Genomic DNA, 12,273 nt, shown 5'->3' on the forward strand with positions numbered 1-12,273 from the left:
ACACTTCGTATAAAGAGCTGCCAGTTTTCCAAGCATTAGGTCTCCTCCATCTTTGATTAAATCGACTGTTATTCCATCTTCTCCTCCCGCGCTCTTCACCGTTTCATTTCTTGCAGGGCCCTTCTGACCTCATCGCTAGTTATAGGAGAGTTTCTGTATCCTGTTCATTACTGTTTCTAAGTGAGGTATCGTGACTCCCCTGAGTACTGTATACAGGTCAGCTTAGAATTTTTCCGCTGCTTTTACTATATCTTCGAGATTGCTGATGACATCATCTTTTAGTGTATACATCATGGTTTGTCCCAAGCCAGGTTTCTTTTTTACTGATTTCAGGCTGCGTTCATTTTTTACAGCTTCTTCAGTCTTTATCATGTTATAGTTTCGAATATCAGTTATTTTCGCCTAGTTGATCAGTTTTGACAGTTCCGCGAATTGCGTAATGCTGTGCGGCTGCCAGTCCCACACAACCGCGTAGAGCGCAGGACTCTGCGATTCTAGATGTACTGCGCTCACCGCGAAAGGTTAGAAAAACACCCAAAAAGCACAGCAGAGAAGTGGCTACGTGAGGCGGTTCGACCGATAACTGTAGAAGCGTCATTCAAAGCAAGTAATTGTTCCCCACTTCCAGCAGCGTTTTCTCTACTTCCTTTTTAAATAAAAAGATGTTGATCCATAAATATTCTCATAAACAACGGTTAACTTTTTTTATTTTTCGCTTTTCCTTGCAGTTTGGTTGTTGCCTTGGCTCTCTCCCTCAGTAGATCGCTTAATTTCTCAAATCCTTGCGATTTTTATTTCCAGTTGCCAATTTTGCACGAAAAGTGCTATACAATTAGGGAAAAACAGACGAGGTAACGGGCGATAGTCATCTTGCTTATGTGTTTAAGGGGTATTGCAGGATTTCATGATGGACGCACTTTAACATTATTTTATTTCCCACCTTATCTAACCCATATCACGTGTATATGGTTCCGGGCATCTGCCAGCGTCGCGGCGAGCCGTAACTCAAGGAAATAATGAAGCAAAGGGATAAGTTAAACGCAATTGGCGTTTTCTCCGGCCGCAACTCGTTCCACGATAGTACAGACCAGCTCAGTAACAGCCGCATCCCTTTCCTGGTCCCAGGATCAGCCTAAACAATGAAGGTTGAACTAACAAAAGCAACAGCTATGCGTGTGACGGTTGAATAGATGGTGACAACTGAACGCATCTCGAGTTAATCGCACGGGTGCGGAATATATGAGAAAACCATAGTTTTCTCATAGATTCCGCGGGCCCCCCCCGCCCCCCCCCCTGGGTACGTGCCTGCTTGGAATCCATTCCGTAACCCTTAATGACCATCGGTTATCTTCCCTCCTCATTACATGCCCTACCCATGCCCCCCCCCCCCCCCCATTTCTTTTTCTTGATTTCAACTAAGATGTCATTTACCCGCGTTTGTTCCCTCACCCAATCTGATCTTTTCTTATCCCTTAACTGTCTTCTGTCGATCGGCGATCGCTTCTCGTATCTGCTTGTTCCACCAGCTTTTCGGTTTCTTTTTTCCTTTCCAACGAACATGTTGTTTCTCTTGCCGTATTTCTGTCGTTATTGCACTTAGAAGCTCACCATATTCCCACTCTTTACTTGGCCATCTGCCAAGTTATTCCTCAACTCTAGTGACTGTATTTGCTATTTATTCAGCGTTCAAATTTATACTGGCCATTTTGCTCTCCTTGCTCTCTTTCCCAACTACATATCCCATTTTGAATATGATACGTTTATGGTCACTCCCTGTGCTGTTAAACCTTTTTCGTCGATGACCATTTCTCTCAACTTATCATGAATTCCTTCTGTCATCAGACAGTAATCAATGGTCGATTGCCGGTTACCCACTTCCCACGTGATCTGTCCTTCACACTTAGGCCCTGTATTCACGATCACGAGGTTATGTTGCTCACAAAGGTCCAGCATTGACTTCCCTTTATTGTCGGTATAGCCATCTAAATCCTGTATGTGGGCATTCATGTCACCTAATAGGACAATTTCAGCACCACTCCCGAAACCCTTAATATCAGCGCTTATGCATTCCACTACCTCTTTATTCTTCTCTGTGCAATTTTTTCCGGCCCACAAATACGTAACGCCCAGCCAAGTTTCTTTCCCACTCATTGTACCTGATAACCACAGATGCTCTTGACATTGTGAATTTACTCTTTTCTATTTGGCTCCCTAATGGCTTAGCGTTCCGACTCCCCCTCCCTTTCTTTCCGACTTAGTTCTGTTGCACCCTTCCCGAACATCATCATCATCATCAGCCTAGTTACGCCCACTGCAGGGCAAAGGCCTCTCCCATACTTCTCCAACTACCCCGGTCATGTACTAATTGTGGCCATGTTGTCCCTGCAAACGTCTTAATGTCATCCGCCCACCTAACTTTCTGCCGTCCCCTGCTACGCATCCCTTCCCTTGGAATCCAGTCCGTAACCCTTAGTGACCATCGGTTATCTTCCCTCCTCATTACATGTCCGGCCCATGCCATTTCTTTTTCTTGATTTCAACTAAGATGTCGTTTAATCGCGTTTGTTGCCTCACCCAATCTGCTCTTTTCTTATCCCTTAACGTTACACCCATCATTCTTCTTTCCATAGCTCGTTGCGTCGTCCTCAATTTAAGCAAAACCCTTTTCGTAAGCCTCCAGGTTTCTGCCCCATACGTGAGTACTGGTAAGACGCAGCTGTTATACACTTTTCTCTTGAGGGATAGTGGCAACCTGCTGTCCATGATTTGAGAATGCCTGCCAAACGCACCCCAGCCCATTCTTATTCTTCTGGTTATTTCAGGCTCATTATCCGGATCCGTGGTCACTACCTCCCCTAAGTAGATGTATTCCCTTACCACTTCCAGTGCCTCGGTACCTATCGTAAACTGCTGTTCTCTTCCGAGGCTGTTAAACATTACTTTAGTTTTCTGCAGATTAATATTCAGACCCACCCTTTTGCTTTGCCTCTCCAGGAGAGTGAGCATGCATTGCAATTGGTCTCCCGAGTTACTAAGCAAGGCAATATCATCACCGAATCGCAAGTCGCTAAGGTATTCTCCGTCAACTTTTATCCCAAATTCTTCCCAGTCCAGGTCTCTGAATATCTCCTATAAACACGCTGTGAATAGCATTGGAGAGATCGTATCTCCCTGCCTGGCGCCTTTCTTTATTGGGATTTTGTTTCTTTCATTATGGAGGACTACGGTGGCTGTGGAGCCGCTATAGATATTTTTCAGTATTTTTACATATAGCTCGTCTACACCCTGATTCCGTGATGCCTCCATGACTGCTGAGGTTTCGACTGAATCAAACGCATTTTCGTAATCACTGAAAGCTATATATAAGGGTTGGTTATATTCCGCACATTTCTCTATCACTTGATTGATAGTGTGAATATGGTCTATTGTTGAGTAGCCTTTACGGAATCCTGGCTGGTCCTTTGGTTGATAGAAGTCTAAGGTTTTCCTGATTCTATTTGCGATTGCCTTAGTAAATACTTTGTAGGCAACGGACAGTATATAAGCTGATCGGTGTATACTTTTTCAAATCTTTGGCGTGCCCTTTCTTATGGATTAGGATTATGTTAGCGTTCTTCCAAGATTCCGGTAAGCTCGAGGTCCTGAGGCATTGTGTATATAGGGTGGCCAGTCTTTCTAGGACAATGTTCCCACCATCCTTCAACAAATCTGCTGTTACCTGATCCTCCCCAGCTGCCTTCCCCCTTTGCAAAGCTCCCAAGGCGTTCTTTACTTCTTCCGGTGTTACTTGTGGAATTTCGAATTCCTCTAGGCTATTCTCTCTTCCACTATCGTCGTGCGTGCCACTGGTACTGTATAAATCTCTATAGAACGGACGTAGTAGTTCTGCGGAAACCCGTAAGGCGGAGAGAAGTAATGAATAAAGGGAAAATAAGTCATCCACCCGTTCGTAGCAATTGCTACAAAGGAAACCCATACGGGTTCCTCGAAAGAAAAGCCTCATAGTTGAAGAAAAATTCGTCCTGGTCCGGGACTCGAACCCGGGACCACAGCCTTTCCGGGGCAGCCGCTCTACCATGTGAGCTAACCAGGCGGCTAGCAGAAGGCAGGGCGAAGCCGAATTTGTCGACAACACGAAGCAAAGGCAAGAGTTTTGATGTAGTAGTTCTGCGGAAACCCGCAAGGCGGAGAGAAGTAATGAATAAAGGGAAAATCAGACATCCACCCGTTCGTAGCAATTACTACAAAGGAAACCCATACGGGAAATTTTTCCTCAACTATGAGGCTTTTCTTTCGAGGAACCCGTATGGGTTTCCTTTGTAGCAATTGCTACGAACGGGTGGATGTCTGATTTTCCCTTTATTCATTACTTCTCTCCGCCTTGCGGGTTTCCGCAGAACTACTACGTCAAAACTCTTGCCTTTGCTTCGTGTTGTCGACAAATTCGGCTTCGCCCTGCCTTCTGCTAGCCGCCTGGTTAGCTCAGATGGTAGAGCGGCTGCCCCGGAAAGACGGTGGTCCCGGGTTCGAGTCCCGGACCAGGACGAATTTTTCTTCAACTATGAGGCTTTTCTTTCGAGGAACCCGTATGGGTTTCCTTTGTAGCAATTGCTACGAACGGGTGGATGTCTGATTTTCCCTTTATTCTCTATAGAACTCCTCAGCCACTTGAACTATCTCATCCATATTAGCAACGATATTGCCGGCTTTGTCTCTTAATGCATACATCTGATTCTTGCCTGTTCCTAGTTTCTTCTTCACTGCGTTTAGGCTTCCTCCGTTGCTGAGAGCCTGTTCAATTCTATGCATATTATAGTTCCTTATGTCAGCTGTCTTACGCTTGTTGATTAACTTAGAAATTTCTGCCAGTTCTGTTCTAGCTGCAGGATTAGAGGCTTTCATACATTGGCGTTTCTTGATCAGATCTTTCGTCTCCTGCGACGGCTTACTGGTATCCTGTCTAACGGAGTTACCACCGACTTCTATTGCACACTTCTTAATGATGCCCATAACACTGTCGTTCATTGCTTCAACACTAACGTCCTCTACCTGAGTTAAAGCCGAATACCTGTTCTGTAGCGTGATCCGGAATTCCTCTAGTTTCCCTCTTACCGCTAACTCATTGATTGGCTTCTTATGTGCCACGTTCTTCCGTTCCCTCGTCAAGTCTAGGCTAATTCGAGTTCTTACCATCCTATGGTCAATGCAGTGCCCCTTGCCGAGCACGTCCACATCTTCTATGATGCCACGGTTAGCGCAGAGTATGAAGCCTATTCCATTTCCAGTCTCGTCATTTGGGCTCCTCCACGGCCACTTTCGGCTAACCCGCTTGCGGAAGAAGGTATTCATTATCTGCATATTATGCTGTTCTCCAAATTCTACTAATAACTCTCCCCTGCTATTCCTAGAGCCTATGCCATATTCCCCCACTGATTTGTCTCCAGCCTGCTTCTTGCTACCTTGGCATTGAAGTCGCCGATCAGTATAGTGTGTTTTGCTGTCACTCTACCCATCGCCGATTCCACGTCTTCATAGAAGCTTTCGACTTCCTGGTCATCATGACTGGATGTAGGGGCGTAGACCTGTACTACCTTCAATTTGTATCTCTTATTAAGTTTCACCACAAGACCTGCCACAGTCTCGTTAATGCTATAGTTATTGAGTTATTCTTGTAATTCATTGTATAATTAATTCCTGTATGTTACCAGCTATATCCTTATTAATCAGGAATCAGACTCCTAGGTCTCGTTTCTCCGCTAAGCCCCGGTAGCACATTACGTGCCCACTTTTTAGCACTGTATATGCTTTTTTGTCCTCCTAACCTCACTGAACCCTGTTATATCCCATTTACTACCCTCTAATTCCTCCAATAACACTGCTAGACAACGTTCTCACGTTAAACGTTGCCAGGTTCACATTCCAATGGCGGCCTGTCCGGAGCCGTATCAGAAATAAGGCGTCGTATCAGAAATAACTATTTTGTTTTGTTCGGTCAAATTATGCATAATCAGTGTGTACACGTCATATCAGACGGGGAGCTATGGCGGTTTTCGTAACGTCGCTTGAAAGACAAGTGAAGTGGGGGTGGTGCAAAAAAGTTTTTGACCAATCGCGGTGGGCTGATTGCAGAACTGGAGTAGAAAAGTTTGGAATACTTTTACGTTATAACGCCCCTGGTTCCTATACCTGAGTTTATGCTCCTGAAAAATCTTGTGGCAAAACTGAACAGGCAGACACGTCTCAAAAGTCATCGTTGGACCGGCGCTTACAACCAACTTGCTTTACCACGTAACAAGCGTTACTAAAATTTAGCTTTTGTTTTATTTTGGATCATGTTATATTATTTTGCACACCTGGTAGTAGTCTTTCCTTTTATTGAATTCTTGGTGCATTCTTGTTTATTCTTTGGCAAGTGAACATTTATCACTGTTTTCTACTTTATTTGAGCTCGCTGCTCGTGCTTTCACGTTAGATTTGAAGATGTTTTTTTTTTTTGTAGGCACACATCTACAATGATAACCTGAGGGCGAATGTAGAAAGAATTAATGAAGAAACGATAAAGTAAATAAATAAATAAAAGATAGCAAACAACCTGAGTGATACCCTCCACTTCATTGTATAAGGAATTCTTTGTTCAGTGCGTTGAGGTTAATGAATTCGCTTGCCCGTGAACGCATTTGGTGGATGTTTAGAGGGACGTTCAAGGTTATCGGCATCGGGAAACCTTATACAAGAGCTGTGTTCAAGTTATTCTTGTACAATTAACCGCGAGCTACCCCCTTTATTTAGTCGTTTAGTCTGATACGTGACAGGTTCCAAAACTTATTGCTAAAATAAAAACAGTGTCGCTCCGTGTCAGTCTAATGCTAGGAACATCAATCAATCAATCAATCAATCAATCAATCAATCAATCAATCAATCAATCAATCAATCAATCAATTCTATGTAAGCCAATTTCGCTTGTTCCGTGGACTATTTGCACGCATTCATGAAGGACCGAATATGCAATCTCACTATTCCCCATGGTTTACTGCACAGTGCTCAAGTTTGCAGAGAATATTGATGTTGCCGTAAAGGAAAACGTTTCTCTACTGTTTGTCGACGAGAACCTACAATTGGGTTATCAAAAGGATTCTCCCACTGCCTTGCAATTTTATCGGTCAAGTGTGCATTGGTTGGTGCCACGCCTATATGCGTCACTTGCAGGTGTGACGGCTCGATCAAACATGTCCTCACCTGCCCTAGCTACAGCGATCAGCGCCTTCGATTCTGCAGGACTGTAGATTTCATTAATTGACGACGTCTTGGTGACATAATATAAAGTGTTAGCGTGGCTGCACGCGTCGCAATCCCCAAAGGCGATACGTGCACATGGCAGTGCCTGAAGTCGACATACCTCATTGAGCGACCATAGCTTCGATGTGCACCCCCAGACGAAGTGGCACCCTCTGTCTTTCCCCTCCTTTCTTCTTTTTCGTCCGCTAAATCTCTTTGCCCTACGTAGGGTAGCAAACCAGACGTGCGGTCTAGTTGACATCTCTGTCTTTCATTGCTTTCTTTTTTTCACCCATAGCACAATTTCAACGGTCAACTGAGTCGCCATGCGCCTAGCAGTTATTCAAACTGGTCTACAAAAATAAGCTTCACTTAATAAACGCTGTTGACCCTAAGTTTAAAAGGTTGAAGGAGAGTTTCTATCATGAATCAGGACACCGGGAAAATCAGGAAAAAAAAAAAGCCTCAAGACCTCTAGTTGTCAAATGGAAGGCCACAGAGCTATGCAGAATGTACGGAAGGCGCTAATTTCGAAAAGTAATTATTCCATGTGGTCCATGATTTTAAGACAGTTGTATAATTTGGATTGAAAATTGAAAATGTTTTTCATGTGCAACATTTCAACTGCAGCAAAGGTGACGCCTTAGTCAGCTTCTTTCGTAAATCATTTTTCACTCACCGATGGAGATCCCGGCCGCCACTGCAGACGCACGTGTTCTCTGAAGATCGGTCGTCCAAACGGGCTCCTACTTATAAAAGGCAGGCAAATATAAACTCGGAAGGCGAGACGAAAAATAAAAGAAAAAGCGCCATTCAGGTGCGTAGCCGATTCTCTCTTTGGCGAAGGTGGCTTCTCTCTTTTTCCCCATAACAGGTCAAGTGGCCACGCTGGCTCATTGTGGTAACGAAAGCCGTTCGGCAAATGTTATGTTGTCAAGCTTCTCCTCGCCTTAAAGCACGTGTAGCCGTACGTAAGCCTCACTGTTTTTTCAGTACGTCAAGGGCGCATCAGTTGCGCGCTGCAATTTACTCACTCGCCCATCTCGGGTATTCGTAGAGATCGGGGGCAAGGTATTTCCCCGGAATCGTGCGGCAGGATTAATACCGCGTTTTTTTTCTTTTTTTTTAGAACACAGTACACGTGCTTTCGTGGACGCTACACTTTCTTTCTTTGCTTCGCTTTTTTTTTGTTCTTTTGGGGGTGAGGGGTTGCTGCTTACGTGGCATGCGACGGTTCAGTGGCCGTGGTGTTTTGCTACTGAGCGCGAGCCTGCAGATTCGATCTGACAGCGGAGGGCCTGCTCCTAAGAAAAAAAGATATTAAAACGTTCTCGTTGGGTAGGTGTGAGTGCATAAACCGACCGTGATGACCAAATGTATTCTTGACGTCTTCGGAGGAAACATTAGCCCGTGAGCGGCTATGTATGAGTTCATTAGAACGGAGAAATTGTTTTTCTCGGCAAACATTGTGCCAAATATGATGCCCTTTGTTGCACTTAAAACAAAGGTACTGGTCTAGTTAATGTTTGCGGCAAATGTTATATGAAGCCGTCCAATGTTCTCAAACATTGCTCTAACTTGAACATAAAAACAACGATGCTACCAAGTTTAGAACTCTATAACTCAGCCATAAAAAAGATATTACAATTATGTAATCTGCACTGAAATAGTTTTTAATCTGGAAACTTCATGCTTATATTTTGCTTGGAACCTACTAAAGTTCGCAATTCGCGTAAAAGCAGTTTGTCATAAGTCAAAATTACGCCCCTGCAGTCAGTAGAACCAGCATCCTTCCATGCTTTTCTTTCTGTTTCTTTTCTTGTGTTTCTTGTGGTTGTGTGTGTGGTAGCTTTCCAAATTTCCGCTGCAGTCGCTATACTTCTGCGTAGCTACTTTTAAAATTCTACATGCATCGATATCTTCCTGAGCGCGTCTTCTGCAATAAAACGAGCGCTCGGGTAAAAAAAAATAGCCCCTCATAAAATGGAGCTTGCGGCGCTCTCGATCAAAAAAAGATAAAAAGATATTCAGGGATCCTACGTGCCAAAACCACGCGATGAATATGAGGCACACCGTAATGGGGGATTCCACCTGATGTCCTTTAACGTGCACCTAAATCTAAATGAACGAATGTTCTTGCATTTCGCCCTCATCGAAATCCGGCCGCCGTGGCCGGTTGATCTCAGTCCAGTTTGCTTTCTCAGCGCCGTTCGTATAGACGCTTCGACAGGTTCCGCTTTTTTTAATGTTTGCCTCAAATTAAACACCGCGCATTCGCAACAAAGCGCCAGTGTTGGTACTTGTTAAAATGAGACGAACATCTGGGCTGTTGCACCCCCACTCACTCGTAAGTAAGTGCAAACTCTCGGTTGCGCATAGCGCCAGACTGTTCGCCGAGCGAAGCTGTTCGTTTTCTGGTAAACTGTGAGCGGTATCTTATCAGGAAATTAAAACAATGAAGCCGTTACTGCAAGGGCCGATTCCGTAGAATGAATTCCTTTAATGGCAAAAAAAGAAGGAAACTGAGCTGCTGCGTACGCTTCAGATTTGCTAGGTAATGCGATGTCATTTCTTGACAAGATTTTGGGAGGTAAGACAAACGTCACAACTTAATATCTTCCATGGCGCTTTTAGCATAGGATTAAGATGACCTTGAAGTCTAAGAACATGCACAGTTGAAAGTATTGTCATTAGGCAATTGGTATTAGCAAGCAGTCGTATCAAAGCGTATTTAAGTCCACAACTTATTCACGCTGTTCGTGGTTTCGACACCGAAACGAGACTAGGTGTTCTTAATGCGCAGGTATCTACAAGAGGTTACAAGCTTTCTAATCACCGGTCCTGAAATTCTTATCATGGTCGAAAGATCGAATAAAAATCTGTTTTATTACTCAATCAGAAAAGTAAATAAAACCTGTTGCGGCAAAAGCACCATACAAGCACGATCTCTTATTTATTATGTAAAATCAGCGACATACAGGCAGCACAAAGAGGCGTCAGGTCACGGATGTTCAACCATTCACAATGCATGAAGTTTGAAAAAGCCTGGCACTGATATACGACACGCAAAGAAAGAACATCAAAACATGGGAGATATGCATTGGGGAGGCAGGGAACGCTACCAAACGAGTGGCAGTAAACACGTAATGCATAACCCATTGTTGCTACGGACATGAAAGCGCAAAGCTCCGATTCAAATTATAAGATCGCCACTTTGCTGTCGCGGTATGGGCCTCTTCCATTTCTCGCACTGCTCCTTGTCACGCAGTAAACCGAGCACCTTTTCGGTCATTCCGGCTCAAGAGAATGCCCGGAACGGCTCAAGGGAATGACACGTGTTCGGCATCGTCTTCCCAGCCCACCACTCCAGCCAAACAGTCCAGATTTCGAAAAATAGCGCAGCAAGCGCACCGAACGCACCGCATCAATCAGCTCGCCTCGCGCCGACCGATTTTTGCAGTACGCGAACGATGCCCGCTGTTACCCGCTGTGGCATGGTGGCGCCGCGTGGCGGCAGCTTTGAGCAGCGCATGAACCTCTCCCTTAAAGTGATGTAGCGGTTTCGTGACCAGAAAAACATGGAAGGACTCTGCGAGAAGTAAGATTTCTTTTGCTTTTTTTTTTCAAATTCACATTTCATTTATAACGGCCCAGCGGTTGTGTCATAAAAAGATTTCTTCGTTTAGAAATTAGAATGACGCTGTCAGCCACAAGCTTCTCTCGAAATTCTGCATTGTCTAAAAGAGCACACCTGGTACTTGGAGACTCATGTTATCTTACAAGCCCACTGGTACTGCTTGAAAACATGAGCGGAGTGTAGGGCCCTAAAGAGCCAAGAAATCTCTCTGCAAGAAGCTCTTCCGCAAGCACGAAAAGCAAGCAGATTCCGTGTAGCATCCTGTGCAACGCAGACTGTTCGATGTAGCATTTATTCGCGAGCAGTACGTGCAAGGCACGCGCGAGTTGCTACACTTCTGCGACTGGATCTTTACCATTTCTTTACAGTGAAGGTGTTAGTAGAAATACAAGCATTTGACGAGAAGGAAGGGCATTAACCGAGGGGCTCGATTTTTTATTAGTCGTGTCATAAGAAGCCAACAAACATTGACACCAAGGACAACATAGGAGAAATTACTTGTGCTTAATAAATGAAAATAAAGAAACCATAAATTAATTGACATAAAAGTGGACGAAACAACAGCTTGCCGCACGTGGGGACCGAACCCACAACATTCGTATTTCGCGCTTGAGAAGTTCGTGTGCGTGCTTACACGCTGTCTTGAGAGAACAATGGAATTCACGGAATTTGTATTTTGCGCGTATATGGACAACGTAGAAGGTAATGTGTACAGAAATGATTGTATAGCCAGCGCTGACAGCCTACGTTCCCATTCTTGTACATCGCAAAAAAAGATCAATTGCGTGGGGTATTTGCGGACTAAATACAAGCTACCGAACCCTCATTTTGGCTTGTTTATAGATGTGATATGAAACGCATTCTCTGTGATATTCACAGAGAATATTGACCATATTATTGGTGACGGCTACGGAGTGCTCCGTAGCCGTCACCAATAATATGGTGACGGCTTATACACATGAGACACGTGTCTCATGTGTATAAGTTTGCTAAATCATTTGTAGTGAGAGCATTTGCAAGAGCATGTTCAGAACCAACCAGAAACTACTCTTGTGGTTAGCATAACCTCGACTCGAAAAGAGAATGCGATCGCCACAGTTTGCATGTCGTAATATTTATTGCAAAGTTAGTCAAAATTGAAGTCGATGACGCCATTTTGACGCGAGACTATCACCTCCTGTCACGAAGAAAAAATAAGAAATAAATATGCAATAAAGGTAAAAAAAAACTGCAAGAACACTCATTCGCGAATAAAAACAAAATAAAACAAGGCGAACGAGAAAGTGTTGGCAGTGTTCAATAAAAAGTACCACTAAACAAAATAAATTCCGTAGGACGCGATTAGAGAGTATTAGCCTGTC

The 12,273-nt window shown here is 44.1% G+C and overlaps 1 protein-coding gene across 1 annotated transcript in view; it reads right to left on the bottom strand.

The window, feature by feature from the left end:
• LOC142571083 (male-specific histamine-binding salivary protein-like) overlaps positions 1–8,080 on the bottom strand; it is a 42,589-nt gene extending 34,509 nt beyond the window's left edge. The window contains exon 1 of the mRNA XM_075679376.1: positions 7,955–8,080. The gene's annotated coding sequence lies outside the window, so the exon portion shown is untranslated. The remainder of the gene's footprint in view (positions 1–7,954) is intronic.
• Between the last annotated feature and the right edge of the window lie 4,193 nt (positions 8,081–12,273).

The sequence above is a fragment of the Dermacentor variabilis genome, chromosome 2, assembly GCF_050947875.1.
Source record: "Dermacentor variabilis isolate Ectoservices chromosome 2, ASM5094787v1, whole genome shotgun sequence".
NCBI lineage: Eukaryota > Metazoa > Arthropoda > Arachnida > Ixodida > Ixodidae > Dermacentor > Dermacentor variabilis.